This window comes from Echinops telfairi, unplaced genomic scaffold, assembly GCF_000313985.2.
Source record: "Echinops telfairi isolate 266 unplaced genomic scaffold, ASM31398v2 ScPeMD7_9;HRSCAF=40, whole genome shotgun sequence".
NCBI classification, from domain to species: Eukaryota; Metazoa; Chordata; class Mammalia; order Afrosoricida; family Tenrecidae; genus Echinops; species Echinops telfairi.
The window spans coordinates 18,956,781-18,969,416 of NW_022103906.1; the positions used below are offsets into that span (position 1 = coordinate 18,956,781).

The window sequence follows — 12,636 nt, forward strand, 5'->3', positions numbered from 1 at the left end:
GTGACCTCCTCCCTGGGGGATGGACAACAGAAAAGTGGGTGAAGGGAGATGTCAGACAGGGCAAGATATGACAAAATAATAATTTATAAATTATCAGGGGTTCATGAAGGAGCGGAGAGGGAGGGGGAAAACGAGGAGCTAATGCTGGGGCTTAGGTGGAGAGCAAATGTTTTGAGAATGATGAGGCCAATGAATGTACAAATGTGCTTTACACGATTGATGTATGTATGGATTGTGATAATAGTTGTATGGGCCCTAATAAGATGACTACAAAAAACCAAAAAACAATTAACCTTAAAAAATTATATTCCTTTTGAGAGTGCGATCAGACCTCCTTCAATCTTATGTACAGAGCACCCACTATGGCCACATCCTCTGCATAAGACTTGTGCATCTTTTATCTTGTTTAATTCTTCATATATCTTGTTTAATTCAATAGCTCTGTAAAGGACATACAGATTATCAAACTGTTCTGTAGATAAGGAAAATGGAACTCAAAGAAGCAAGTAGTCTTTCCTTCTGTTGGACATTGTGCCTGGCAGCAATGCCAAGAGTTGGGCAGGGCAGAAAGTTGGATAGAACTTGATGACTGATAATACTCTTGAACCACTGAATTAACCAACCCCTTGGCCCACGAAGCGCGGGCCCTCTTGCCAGGTGCTTAGACAGCTATACCGACTGCTTTAGGGCTGAGTTAGCCTTTTTGTTTCTTGTGGATGAAAGCATCCCAGCTGACACACTGAGATTCAAACATCGCCTCTCAGACCCCAAGAGCTATGGGATAAGGTTTCACCAGCCTGCCTTGTATTATACAATTATTTGAGATTTTCAAATTTCAAACCAACCCCCCTGTCATGGAGTTGATTCCATAGCAACCTTGGCAAACCTGCTCCAAGACGATAAATCTTTAGGACAGCTTATCTCTCTCGCTTTGATCAGTTGGTGGACTTGAACTGCCGATTTTACGATGAACAATCCAGTGCCTAACCCACACTGACTCATGGGCAAAGAGATGATTCTATGTGGAACTGTAACATGAATCATGAGGCTTAGATTTTATTTTTTATTATTATTAATATTAAAAAATAATTGTATTGGGGGCTCTTACAGCTCTTATAACATTCCATACATCAATTTTATCAAGCATATTTGTACATGTGTTGCCATCATCATTTTCTAAACATTCACTTTCTATTTGAGCCCTTGGAATCAGTTCTTCTTTTATCCCCGCCCCCCACCTCCTTCCTGACTCCTTGAGAAATGATAAATTATTATTGTTTTCATATCTTACACTGACCGCTGTCTCCCTTCACCCATGTTTCTGTTGTTCATCCCCCTGGAGGGGTGTTATGTGCTGATCATTATAATAGCTTCCCCCTTTCTCCACTCCTGTCCCCACCTAACCCCTACTTTCCTGGTACCACTGCTCCCATTTCTGTTCCCCAGGGGTTTATCTGACCTGGATTCTGTGTGTCATGAGCTCTTACCTCTACCTGTGTACATGCTCCAGTCTACCCAGAACTGAAAGGCAGGACTGGGTTCATGATAGTGGGGGGTGAGGAAGCCTCAAAGAACCAGAAGAATATTGTGTGTTATGTTGATGCTATACTGCATCCTGATTGGTTGACTAATCCCTTCCTTCTGACCCTTCTGTGAGGTGATGTCCTATTGTCTACAGATGGGTTTTGGGTCTCTGTTCCGACCTCCCTCATTCTCAACAATATGTTTTTTGTTTTGTGCCTTCTGGTGCCTGTTACCTAATTCTATGGACACCTCATGATTACACAGGCTGGTGTGCTTCTTCCATGTGGGTTCATTGCTTCTCTGCTAGCTGGCCAGTTGAAACTTCAAGCCTTTAAGACCTCAGATGCTATATCTTTTGCTATCTGGCCACCGTCAGCTTTCTTCAACACAATTTGCTTATGCACCCATTTTGTCTTTAGCAATCGTGTCGGGAGGGCGAGCATCACAGAATGCCAGGCTGTTAGAACAAAGTGTTCTTGCATTGAGGGAGGGCTTGAGCAGAGGCCTGAAGTCTGTCCATATAAATATATGTACATAGGCCAATACAGCTATCTTTATGAATTAATATATTTATATATGTACATACTTATGTTCATACCTCTAGCCATAGCTTTGCTTCTGAGATGTTTCCTGTTTCCTTTTACCTTTCTCCTTTCTCACCATCACACTTACCCTTCTTCCGCGTCTTTGTAATTCCTCTCAGGTAGATTGCTGTTGTTCCAACACCACCAGGAGGTCTACATCCTCCTTGCTGCTGCTTTTAATTCCCTAGTTGTTCCCCCGTCTATGACGTTGCTTGCTCACTGCTCCCTTCCCCGCTTCCTCCTGCCCGAAAATCCCTCCAGAACCGTTAGTCCCACTGCTTTCTTCTGCGGCTTGCTTCCCATGCCTATCTTATATAGGTAGGGAAAACAACAGTAATATAGACAAAACAAAAAGAAAACAAAAGATTGAATAAAAACAGAAAAAGAGAAGAAAACTAGCAAACAGCAACAACAACAAAATCCCCCAAATATACATAATTCCAGGTCTGTCAACTGACCTTTATAATAAGGTGACCAGACGTCCCGCTTTTGGCGGGGCAGTCCCAATTTTTAACAATTTTCCCCACATCCCGTGGTGTTTTTAAAAAGTCCCAGTTTTTGGAAAGAATGCACGACAAGCTAGGGTATACGGTTTTCGGCTGCCATGTGACTATTTCGCCAGGATATGAGTTTTATCAATGGTGTCCCGCTGGTGTTCCACTTTACCAATGTTAAAAACTGGTCACCTTACATAACTATCTCCCCACCGGTCTAGTGGGATTCCGGGAACTGCCCCTCCTAGCCTGAAGCTTATATTGGGGGCTCCTCAGGGGTTTTGTGGCTTGGCTTTGCTCCTGTTGTTGATCTGTTATGTTCCCTTCTTGGTTCGTGCCACCGTGGGGGTGGTCAGACCAGACTCACTCCCTGCCGTGTGTCCCCAGTATTGTCCTCTGTCTTGGTACGCTCCAGCGAGGGGATATCATGTCTCAAGCTGTTGTTGGCCCTACAGTCCTCTCTGTGCCTTGGCAGCTCCGTGCAGGGGCATCATCCTCAGGGCTTGTGGTGCCACTATGGGCTCTAGTCCTCTGTGCCCTCCTTTTCCATCTTGGTTTGCTTCTGTAGGGCTTTTGTTTGGACTTTTCCTTAGGGTCTTTACTGATTCACCAAGGAGACCAACACAAACAAATGAAGCAAGGAGGACTGAGTATTAGCACTGAACAATCAAACCAGGGAAAGTCTTCGAGCCAGAATAGTGAAGAACCATGTCCTGCTAATACTTGTGATGGTCTCTGCCAAGGTGAGAGATTCAGATGACACGAAGAAATGACTCATCCTTATTAACAACGCTTTTCTTTGAGAGAGGAGCCCTGGCGGCAGAGTGGTTATGCATTGGGCTGCTAACAGTAGGCCAGCACTTCAAAACCACCAACTGTTCCAGGGGAGAAAGACAGAGCTTTCTGCTTTGGTGAAGAGTTACCATCTTGGGAACCCACCATGAGTTGGCACTGACTTGAAGACAGTGAGTCTTTCTCTGTGAACTCTGCAGGGCTGTGTATCACGCTTTGTATCCAGACCAATCTGGGTACCTAATGTAATGAATAAAGGACATCACACTGGGTAAAGCAGAGGATCGCTGGAAAAAGAGCAAGACTCTCAATGAGATGGATTGACACAATGGCTGCAGTGATGGTCTCAAGCATAACATTGTGAGGAAGATGCAGCACCAGGCCACGGTTCATTCTGTTGTACATATTGTTGCTATGAGTTGGAACTGACTGAACGGCACCCAACAACAGCATAGCAGAGATGGTGAAAATGTATCATTACTGTGGTAGTTACATAATCTGTTGTCAATTTGAGACTATTAAGAGTGAAGAGGTGGAGTTTGGCCTGTCAGTCAGGTTGCAGCTTGATAACCTCAGCTGGAGGCACTCAGGAGATAAAGAGCTTGTCTGAGGGGACAGAGACTCACCCCCTGTGAGACATTGCTGATGATGAGCCTGATGGAACTACATCGATGCAGCCAGAGTCCTAGAGCTGAAGGAGCCATATGGAGACCCACGCCAGTGCTGAGATGCTTCTACCACCACTGGATCCACAAGACTTTCCACCCACTGGCCTGTGATCTTCCTGCATTTGGCATCATTGCATGTGTTTTGTGACTCTAAGGAGGAATTTATAGATTGATATCGGACATATGGATTAATATCAGATTTATGGACTTGATCTGGACTAGGCTGGAATGTTTTATCAATATTCAATTGCTCTTGTAGCTAAAGCGCTTTCTTATACACATACGAATGTCTCTGGATTTGTTTCTCTAGTCAGCACAGGCTAATACAACTACCTGACATGATTGGTGAATGACATACTTTTGAGTTTACAGACTAAGCCTAGCATCTCAGAAGACATCATTATTATATACGTGCCACCCATTTTAAAAGAAATAAGATATAAGTGTTCTGCATGATACAGCCATACGGCAAGGAGCCATCTATCTTTGCTGATTGGGCAGAATTTCCCCCTTAGAACGGTGCAGGGTCACAGGGTCATTTGAGCATCCTTGTAGGGTAGTAATGGAAAATAGTGATCTCAGGTTGATGGAGTGCAGCTTTGACCTAATAGTAATTGCTGGGAACACATTTTAATAGCTTGCACTAATAAGCCAGTAAATATCAGCTGTGCATGCCTCTAATCAAACACCTTTAGCAGTGTTGTTTCTAGTGAATGAAGGTCTTGCTGAACTGGTGGGCTGGGAAATTTCTGGTACACAGAAGGGTAGGTGAGGAGTTGTATTCATGTCAGGCTCCTGTCTTTTAGATAACGCATGTCCCTGCCATGTGCCTGCCTTCATCCATCTATTTATAGAATGGTTTAATAAAGTATGTTCCCTTGCTTCCCAGAAATTGAGTTGCAGAGAGTAATTCTGCCTGTAAAGCAGGGTGAGGTGCAGGTACTGAGTGAACATAGGCCCTTTACGGTTTGTGTTATATGGCCAGGCTATTCTGAAATCAATTGCTTCAGTTCTTAGCCTCCCCCTCAAGTGACAAATTAGTAATAATGATCATCTAAACCTGGAGTTTTTGAAGGGCAAAATCAACAGAGATCCAGGTGAATATTTCCCCCAAAATGCCATCTGCTCTCGAGTCACCAGGAAGGGTGACATCATTCAGACATTATATATGAGAGGGTTTTCAAAACATTTGTGGAAAAATTCCATGATCTCTCTTTGAAATTTAGTTTTGTCTGATTTATGTTTGGTGTTCATCCCACACTGTTTCAGTAAGAACAATACAGATTCTGTCTCTGTAGCTCCAGTCAGATACACTGTAGTAGGAATTAGCTTTAAGTCACACATTCTGAAAGAAAAAGGATGGGAGAGTGAGGCAGGGCAGAAGTGTGTGTGTGTGTGTGTGTGTGTGTGTGTGTATGGAGGGGGTGGGGGCCGGAGGGAGAGGGATGGAGGAGAAACAAAGAATGAACATGCCTGCAGGCTTTGCCACTCCACCTTCGGTGCCAACCTGCTTCAGAGGGAGACTCAAAGTAGGTCAGAATGAGCAGCCACAGCGCTGAACGGTTCCAGCTCATGCTCTGGGCAACATCTCAGCACAGCGCGAACCACAGTTGACAGCAAAGCCACTACGATAACCCCACCCCCAGACCACCCTTAACCGCCTCAAACTAACACCCAATTAATTGTACACATTGGTATAAAATTCCATTTAAACAATTAGCACAAGGAAAAATGTAACCACATATGCCTCTCTAGGGCGCTTAACCTCTCTTCGAGGCTCACCTCACCTTGCAGTCTAATGGCTTTGAGGGTAATTTCCATTTCGAAGGGTGAACTGGGCATGGATCGATCGGGCACACACTGCCACAGGGATGCTGAAAACCTCTATGCACACCTCTTAGGGTCTCAAAGCCCCTAAAAGCTACCAGAAACGGACTCTTGCCTTTCAGAATTAAAAACAAACAAACCAACCTGTTAACAAAATAAACAACAACAACAAAACTAGAGTCAGGACCTAAATTCTGAGGCCCAAGATAAAAGTCAGATGTGATGCTTATCAGTGACCATGAGGGGTGTCTTTTGTGTGGGTGCGGAGGAGTGGGGTGGTCAGAGAGATTCTCTTGTTGACTTTTATGTCTCACTGATTTTTCATCTTCCACGTCCTGCAAAGCTTCTTTATTTTACTCCCCACCATCACCCTGAACGTCTGAAGTCCAATACGTCAGACTATCACGTAACAACTGCATGCTGAGTGTAGCCCCCTAATCGCTTTCTTCACCTCGAATATCCAGTTCTGCAAGCGCATCATCAAAAGCTACTTCTGCCAAGTTGCCGGCACAGTCCGGGGAATTAAGAATTTCATGGCAGAATGCAGAAAAATTGAGAGCAAGACCTAAGCGAATGGGATGTGCTGGAAATTCTGTTATTGCAACATCACTACCAGCTTTAGAAGCCACTGGGCTGTTCTCTGCAGCCTCCTTCGTGCCGTTCCCTAGGACAAATGCATCCACACGCCTGTGGGATTCACCTTTGCTTTTATCATAGAGAACCTTGGACTTGCCGGTGGTGGCAGCTTAACATAATTCACTCTCGGCCATTTGCTGTTATTTCTGAAGTTCTGTTGGTCTTCTCCTCTCTCGTGTTCTTCTTCCTGTTCAAGGCAACTGCTAGGGTCACTCTGAGTCAATATTGACTAGAGGGCAGTGTGTTTGTGTTTTGATAGGAAAGAAGTTTCTTTCTTCAGTTGTCCACTGCACATCCACCCCTACTACTTTATTCTTGGAGCTTGGCCATCTTTGCCGGGTACACCAGACCCTCCGGCTCATCCATAGTGGTGGTGACTCTGGAAGGGTCTATTGGGAGGGTGGCAGCCGATAGCATCTCCAACTCTCTCAGCCTCTCATTCCAAGTCTGAGCAGCAAAGATGGCCCCATTGTTAATTCCATTTCCCCACAAACTTCTTGAAGCTCTTCTGTACATAGCTTAGTCCCACATCCAACCTACTCCATCAGAATATCTGGGTTAGAATCAGAATCTTCCTGTAACAGGCTCCTCCAATGACTAGTATGTGTACTAGCACTTTACAACCAACGTCAGAAAACAAAATCGCATGAACCCTGAAGGGCAATCCACATGCCAGAGGACCCTGGGCCACAGAACGGTGTAGTAAGATGCCATCTTCCGTAGGCTGTTTTTGAAAGCTTGTATGAAGTTGGGGGTTGAAAGAGCTCTTCATGCAGGCAGGGACACACACTGGACAGTTTGCAAGAGTTAGGCCACTGAGGCGAAAACCGTTCTACACGAGCTTGCAGCAGTGGAGCTCTGTGCGTAGACATATCATAAACACACAGGCTGAGCAGATGTGTGAGGGGGAGTTGGAGCAGACCTACAAATCCATAGGTTTGACAGAAGATATTTGTATATGTGGATTTATTTTGGCTGCAAATAGATTCCTGAAGGTAGTGAAGCATACAAAGTTAGAAAAAGCATCTTGGAAAAACTCACTGGCATAGCGACCCCCCTGTGGGTTTCCAAGACTATAACTGTTTACGGGAGTAGAATACCCAGTCTTTGTCCCACCGAGCTGCTAGTGGTTTTGAACTTCTGACCATAAGGATTGCAGTCCAACACATAACCACTATACCACTAGCGCTCCTACCTAAGAAGTATAAGAAGTTATAAAAATCCCTTAGACATAACCAGACACTTGCAGGGAATGAGTTGCTGAGCCTGGGGGCTAAGGACTAAAGTCTTAGGGGACACTGAGGTCAATTGTTGTAAATTAATTCATAAAGACAGTGTTCCACATCCTAATTGGTAGCAAATGGGGTCTTAAAAGATTGTGAACAGCCATCTAAGTGAACTATTGGTCTCTCCTATCCAGAGGGGAAAAATCGTGACAAAGTTGAAAGGCATTTGGAAACAACCCTGAGATCAAAACTAGATAGTGCCTGGCTGCCATTCCCAACTATTGTGGAAAGGATCGCAAGGTCCTGGAAAGAGTGGAAGCAGAGAGAGCAGGCCTACGTGTCAGCAAGAGACTGGCGAGACGCCCACGACCAGGGCTCTTGCTCTTCAGAACTGGAACTGAGCCCCCCTCCCTGTTAGAATTATCCACCGTGTAAGTTCCAAAGGGCAGCATTTGCTCAAGGACAAGCTTCAAAGGGTTAGGAAAGGGGGAGGATTGGAAACAGGAAACCCAGGAAGGAAGTGAGATCAGTGATCCTACATGGAGGGGATCCCAATGGATTCGTTGAATCCAAATGTGTTCAAGTTGAATGGAAAACCATGATCTGTTCTGTAAGCCTTCATTTCATTCTCAATTAAGTGTCTGAACGAAAGAGGTCCATCCCCAGAGAGGAACATGTGCCCCACGAGCCCAGAGAGTTCAGCTTTGCTTTCCCAATCGAGAGCGAGGTGCAAGTTGATGACTTTGGAGGTGAGGAAGGACAGATGCTCCCACTAACCTTGTTAGCCCTGACCCCTCCTTTCGAATCCAGCTTAGCCAATACTTTTTCTGGGCCACCTTCCCATTCAGGTTCTCAAAGCCAAGGCTCTTTGCTCTCCGTGTTCCTCTGCAGCTGGCCAAGGAGCCCCAGGGAGGTTAAACACTCAACTACTGGCCCAAAGGTTGTTAGGTTGAACTCAACAGCCCCTTACAGACAGGGCTGATGACCTGCTTCTCAAAGATCACAGCAATGGCTGGTGTCCCTTTCTGTTGAGTTGTGTGCTTATTTGATAGTCTTTTCACGATAAGAGCGGGGGCGCTGCCTTTGCCACCTTGCACCTCTCAGTACCTGGCACCAAGTGTGGAAGCTCGTCGTCACTCAAGCATCTGATGAATGAATGAATGAGAGAGCCTGATGTGAGTGTACTATTGTATAAAGACACAGCCCCCACTTAATGAGCTTGCAAATGAGTTGGTGAGATGAGAGGCACACAGGAAGGGAGTAAATAAAGAAAGGATATAATTACATACTGAACTGTGGCTCTGTTTTTCTGCTTGAGAGACGTTGTGGGAAGGAGAGGCTTCAGTGGGTGGGAGCGGTTCAAGAAGGTTGGGTTGGTTGGAGTAGAAGGGAGGAGGTTAATATGGGAGAGGAAACACGGAAGTTGGGGTTTTGTTTTTCTTTTTCTTGAGGGCCCATGCTGGCTGGTGGGCCACAGAGACCATGAAAGAATCTGAACCCAGGTCAGGGGCAGTATGCAATGGGGCTTAGGAGAGGGCACAGTCGGTCTAAAGGTAGGTGTCTAAGGAACTCAAGTTCACTGCAGTCGGGGAACCAGAAGCAGCTCCTCCCGCTAGTCCCTAAACATGTAACAGACAAGTAGTGAAGGGGTACCCAATATGTCTCCCTATAGGAGGAGTCAGGGCAAAGCCACACATGGAGGGACTGGCACAAGCAAGGCAGGGACAGTGTTACAGGGCTGGGGGTATTGGCAGGAACTGGGGGCAGCTCAGAGGAGGAGCCTCACAAAGGGCAAACCAGCACTGAAAGGTGCGAGTGGTGTTCTGCTCAGTCTCAGACTCCCAGGAACACACCCAGAGGAGGAGCTTTTCATGCTACGGGGAGAGAGTGGTGAATGTAGTTTTGACCCTTCTTGGCTTGGTCAGTCTCGACCCGGGACCTGCATGGAGGCCGAGCCCTGAGGAAGAGGCATGGCATGATCTCCTCTGGCTGCACCAGCCCAAGGAGGACTCATTCCTATGAGGTCAGACATGCTTGCCCCCTCCATTTCTTTACCCTATACTGACACAAACCTTTACTCTTCCAGCACCGTGCTTCTCTGCTGGGTCCAAGAATCCATTCCAATGACCATGTAGAACTTACAGGCAATACTTACGATTATGGGGGTTAATTAGAAAAGTTTAATATAGCAGTATATTAACAGGGAGCTACCAGGAATTTAAGCTGGATGCAGAAAAGGATATGGACCAAGGGGTATCATTGCTGATGTCAGATGAAAACCAATAATACTATAAACATGTTTACTTGTGTTTTATTGACTACACAAAGGCATTTTGACGGTGGAGATCATGACAAACTGTGGATAACACTCGGGAGAATTGCATTCCAGAATACTTCATTGTGCTTCTGGGGAACAGACATGGACCAAGAGGCTGTTTATGAAAAGCACAGGGGGACATTGCCAAGTTTAAGGTCAGGAAAGATGTGTATCAGGTTTCTGTCCTTTCACCATGTTTACTCAATCTGCCTGCTGAGCAGACATGGGAAGCTGGACGATGTGAAGAAGCATCAGGGTTAGAGGAAGGCTTATGAGCAACTTACTGTATGCAGATGACACAACCTTGCTTGCTGGAAGGAAGAAGGACTTGAATCACTTGCTAATGAAGATCAAAAACTGGAGTCTTCAGTATGGATTACAACTCAATGTAAACAAACCCCAAATCCTCACAAGGGACCCTTAGGCAACCTCTTGATAAACATTTCTCTGTTTTCTCGCATCAAAGTTAAAGGATTTCATTTCACTCCTCCATGCTCAGAAAAACAGCAGCCAAGAAATCAAATTATGCATTGCACTGGGTGAAACGGCTGCTCAGGACCTTTTCAAAGTGTTGAAAACCAAGGATGTCACTTTGAAGACTAAGGTGCACCTGGCCCAGGCCATCCTATTTTCAATTTCCTCAGGTGCCTGGGCAGAAGAATAATGTATTTGAATCATGGTGTTCACCAGAATATTGAAAATACTGAGAATCTGTCTTGGGGAGAACAGACCCGGGCAAGGACATCGTGTATGGTAAAGGGGAGGGTCAGAGACACAGAGGAAGTCTTTCAAAGAGATGGGTTGACAGTGTGGCTGCAACAATAGACTGAAATATAACAATGCCTGTGAGGTGCCACAGGACCATGCAGTGTGTTTCCCCCCTGTTGTGTATGAGTCAGAATCGTCTGAACAGCACCGAAAAACAACAATCACAACATTTGGGAAGCTTGTCAATTCCGTCAAGTTTGGATCCGAAAATTTCCCCCCATGTTGCCAGGCAAGTTTCTCTCTGGTCGGAAGCCTTTTAGTTGCACAGTCCCTTGAGCTCTGCCCTCCTTGGACAAGCAGTACACAGTCCATTTCAAAACCTCGCTGCCATGGAGCAGATTCGGATTCATAGGGACCCTACAGGACAGAGCAGAACTGCCCTTTCAGATTTCCTGTGCTGTACATTTTTATGGGAACAGACAGCCTCGTCCTTCTCCCATGGAGCGGCTGGCAAGTACATACCATTAACCTTGTCCATAGCCCACTGTGTCACCCCATTCTGCAAGCCAGCCTCCTGCCCAAAGGCACTCAGCTTTGCTAGTTCTGGGGGTCAAGAAGCCAGCTGCCCTTTCTCATGGGCTCTGCTGCTGGCATAACTCCTACTTCATGGTGTCTCATACAAGCATTTTTACTTACAGGGGTCGCAGACAGGCTTGGCTCCTCCTTCCAACATTAATCCATATGTCAGACACCAATCCACAAAGTCCTCCTCCATCTCACAAAACACACCTATGACGCCGACTGCAGGAGGAAAGCCGAATCAGTGAGCGTGTAAGCATCTCAGCGCTGGCAGGGGTCTCCACATGGCTGCTCCAGCACCCAGGGCTGCATCGGGGTAGGTCTATGTATCTTCTCCTTGGGGATGTCTTGCAGGAAGTGAGCCTTGCCAGCTGAAGCAGGGAACTGGCTAAGGCAGCTGCACCCTGGTCCCACTATCAGAAAGCAAGTGACCCGAGAACCAGAAAGGCTAGGCTCACTGAGCCATTTATCCCTCCGCCCTTCAATTAACCCCACATGTGTTTATCGGCCAGGTTTAAACTATCTCAGGGGGGATAGGTGAAAGAGGCAGGGCAAGCATGAAGGAAGGGAGTAAACATGGTGTGAGGGAGTCAGATGAGAAGGATCTGACTGGACCAGAAAGCATGCACAGGGCACAATGGGAGCTCTAGGTGAATGTAGGCTAACATTGAGGCACAGTGTGGGCGGCCTGGAAAGTCAGGTGGAGACATTCTCCTATTTCCTCCTCCTCAAGTGGGGAGAAAGCACATTATTGCTTTCACAGTTGAGCATAGAAATCTCAGGGAAAGAACAGTTGTTTTAACAAAGACCTTGCTGGGGTAACTTGGTTGTGAAAAATTAGAACTCAGGGCATATGTGCAAGCCAGAGGGTCACTTTTGCCAAAGAAATAAGCAAAATATTTTCGGTGTGAGGCGAGAGAGAGTTCTGGAAGTGCTCTGGGGGAGTACTGTCATTTGAGTTTTCTTGAGAGGAGATTGTCTTAGCTACTTAGTATTGCCATTCAAATAACACAAGTGGATGGGGTCGAGATCTATTTTCTCAGAGTTCAGAATGCTGGAAGTCTGAACTCAGGGTGTGGCTAGAGGAGTTTTTTCTCGTCTACTTCCTGGGCTTGTGCATGCACCAGTCTCCATTGTCTGTCTTACTCTTCCTCTGTGTGTGTGTGTGTTTTTAAAGTCATTTTATTGGGGGCTCATACAACTCATCACAATCCATACATACATCAATTGTATAAAGCACATCCGTACATTTGTACATTTGTTACCCTCATTATTCTTTTT

General features: G+C 45.9%; 1 pseudogene; it reads right to left on the reverse strand.

Moving 5' to 3' along the window:
• Positions 1-5,398: 5,398 nt before the first annotated feature.
• Positions 5,399-7,572, reverse strand: LOC115868293 (annotated as a pseudogene).
• Between the last annotated feature and the right edge of the window lie 5,064 nt (positions 7,573-12,636).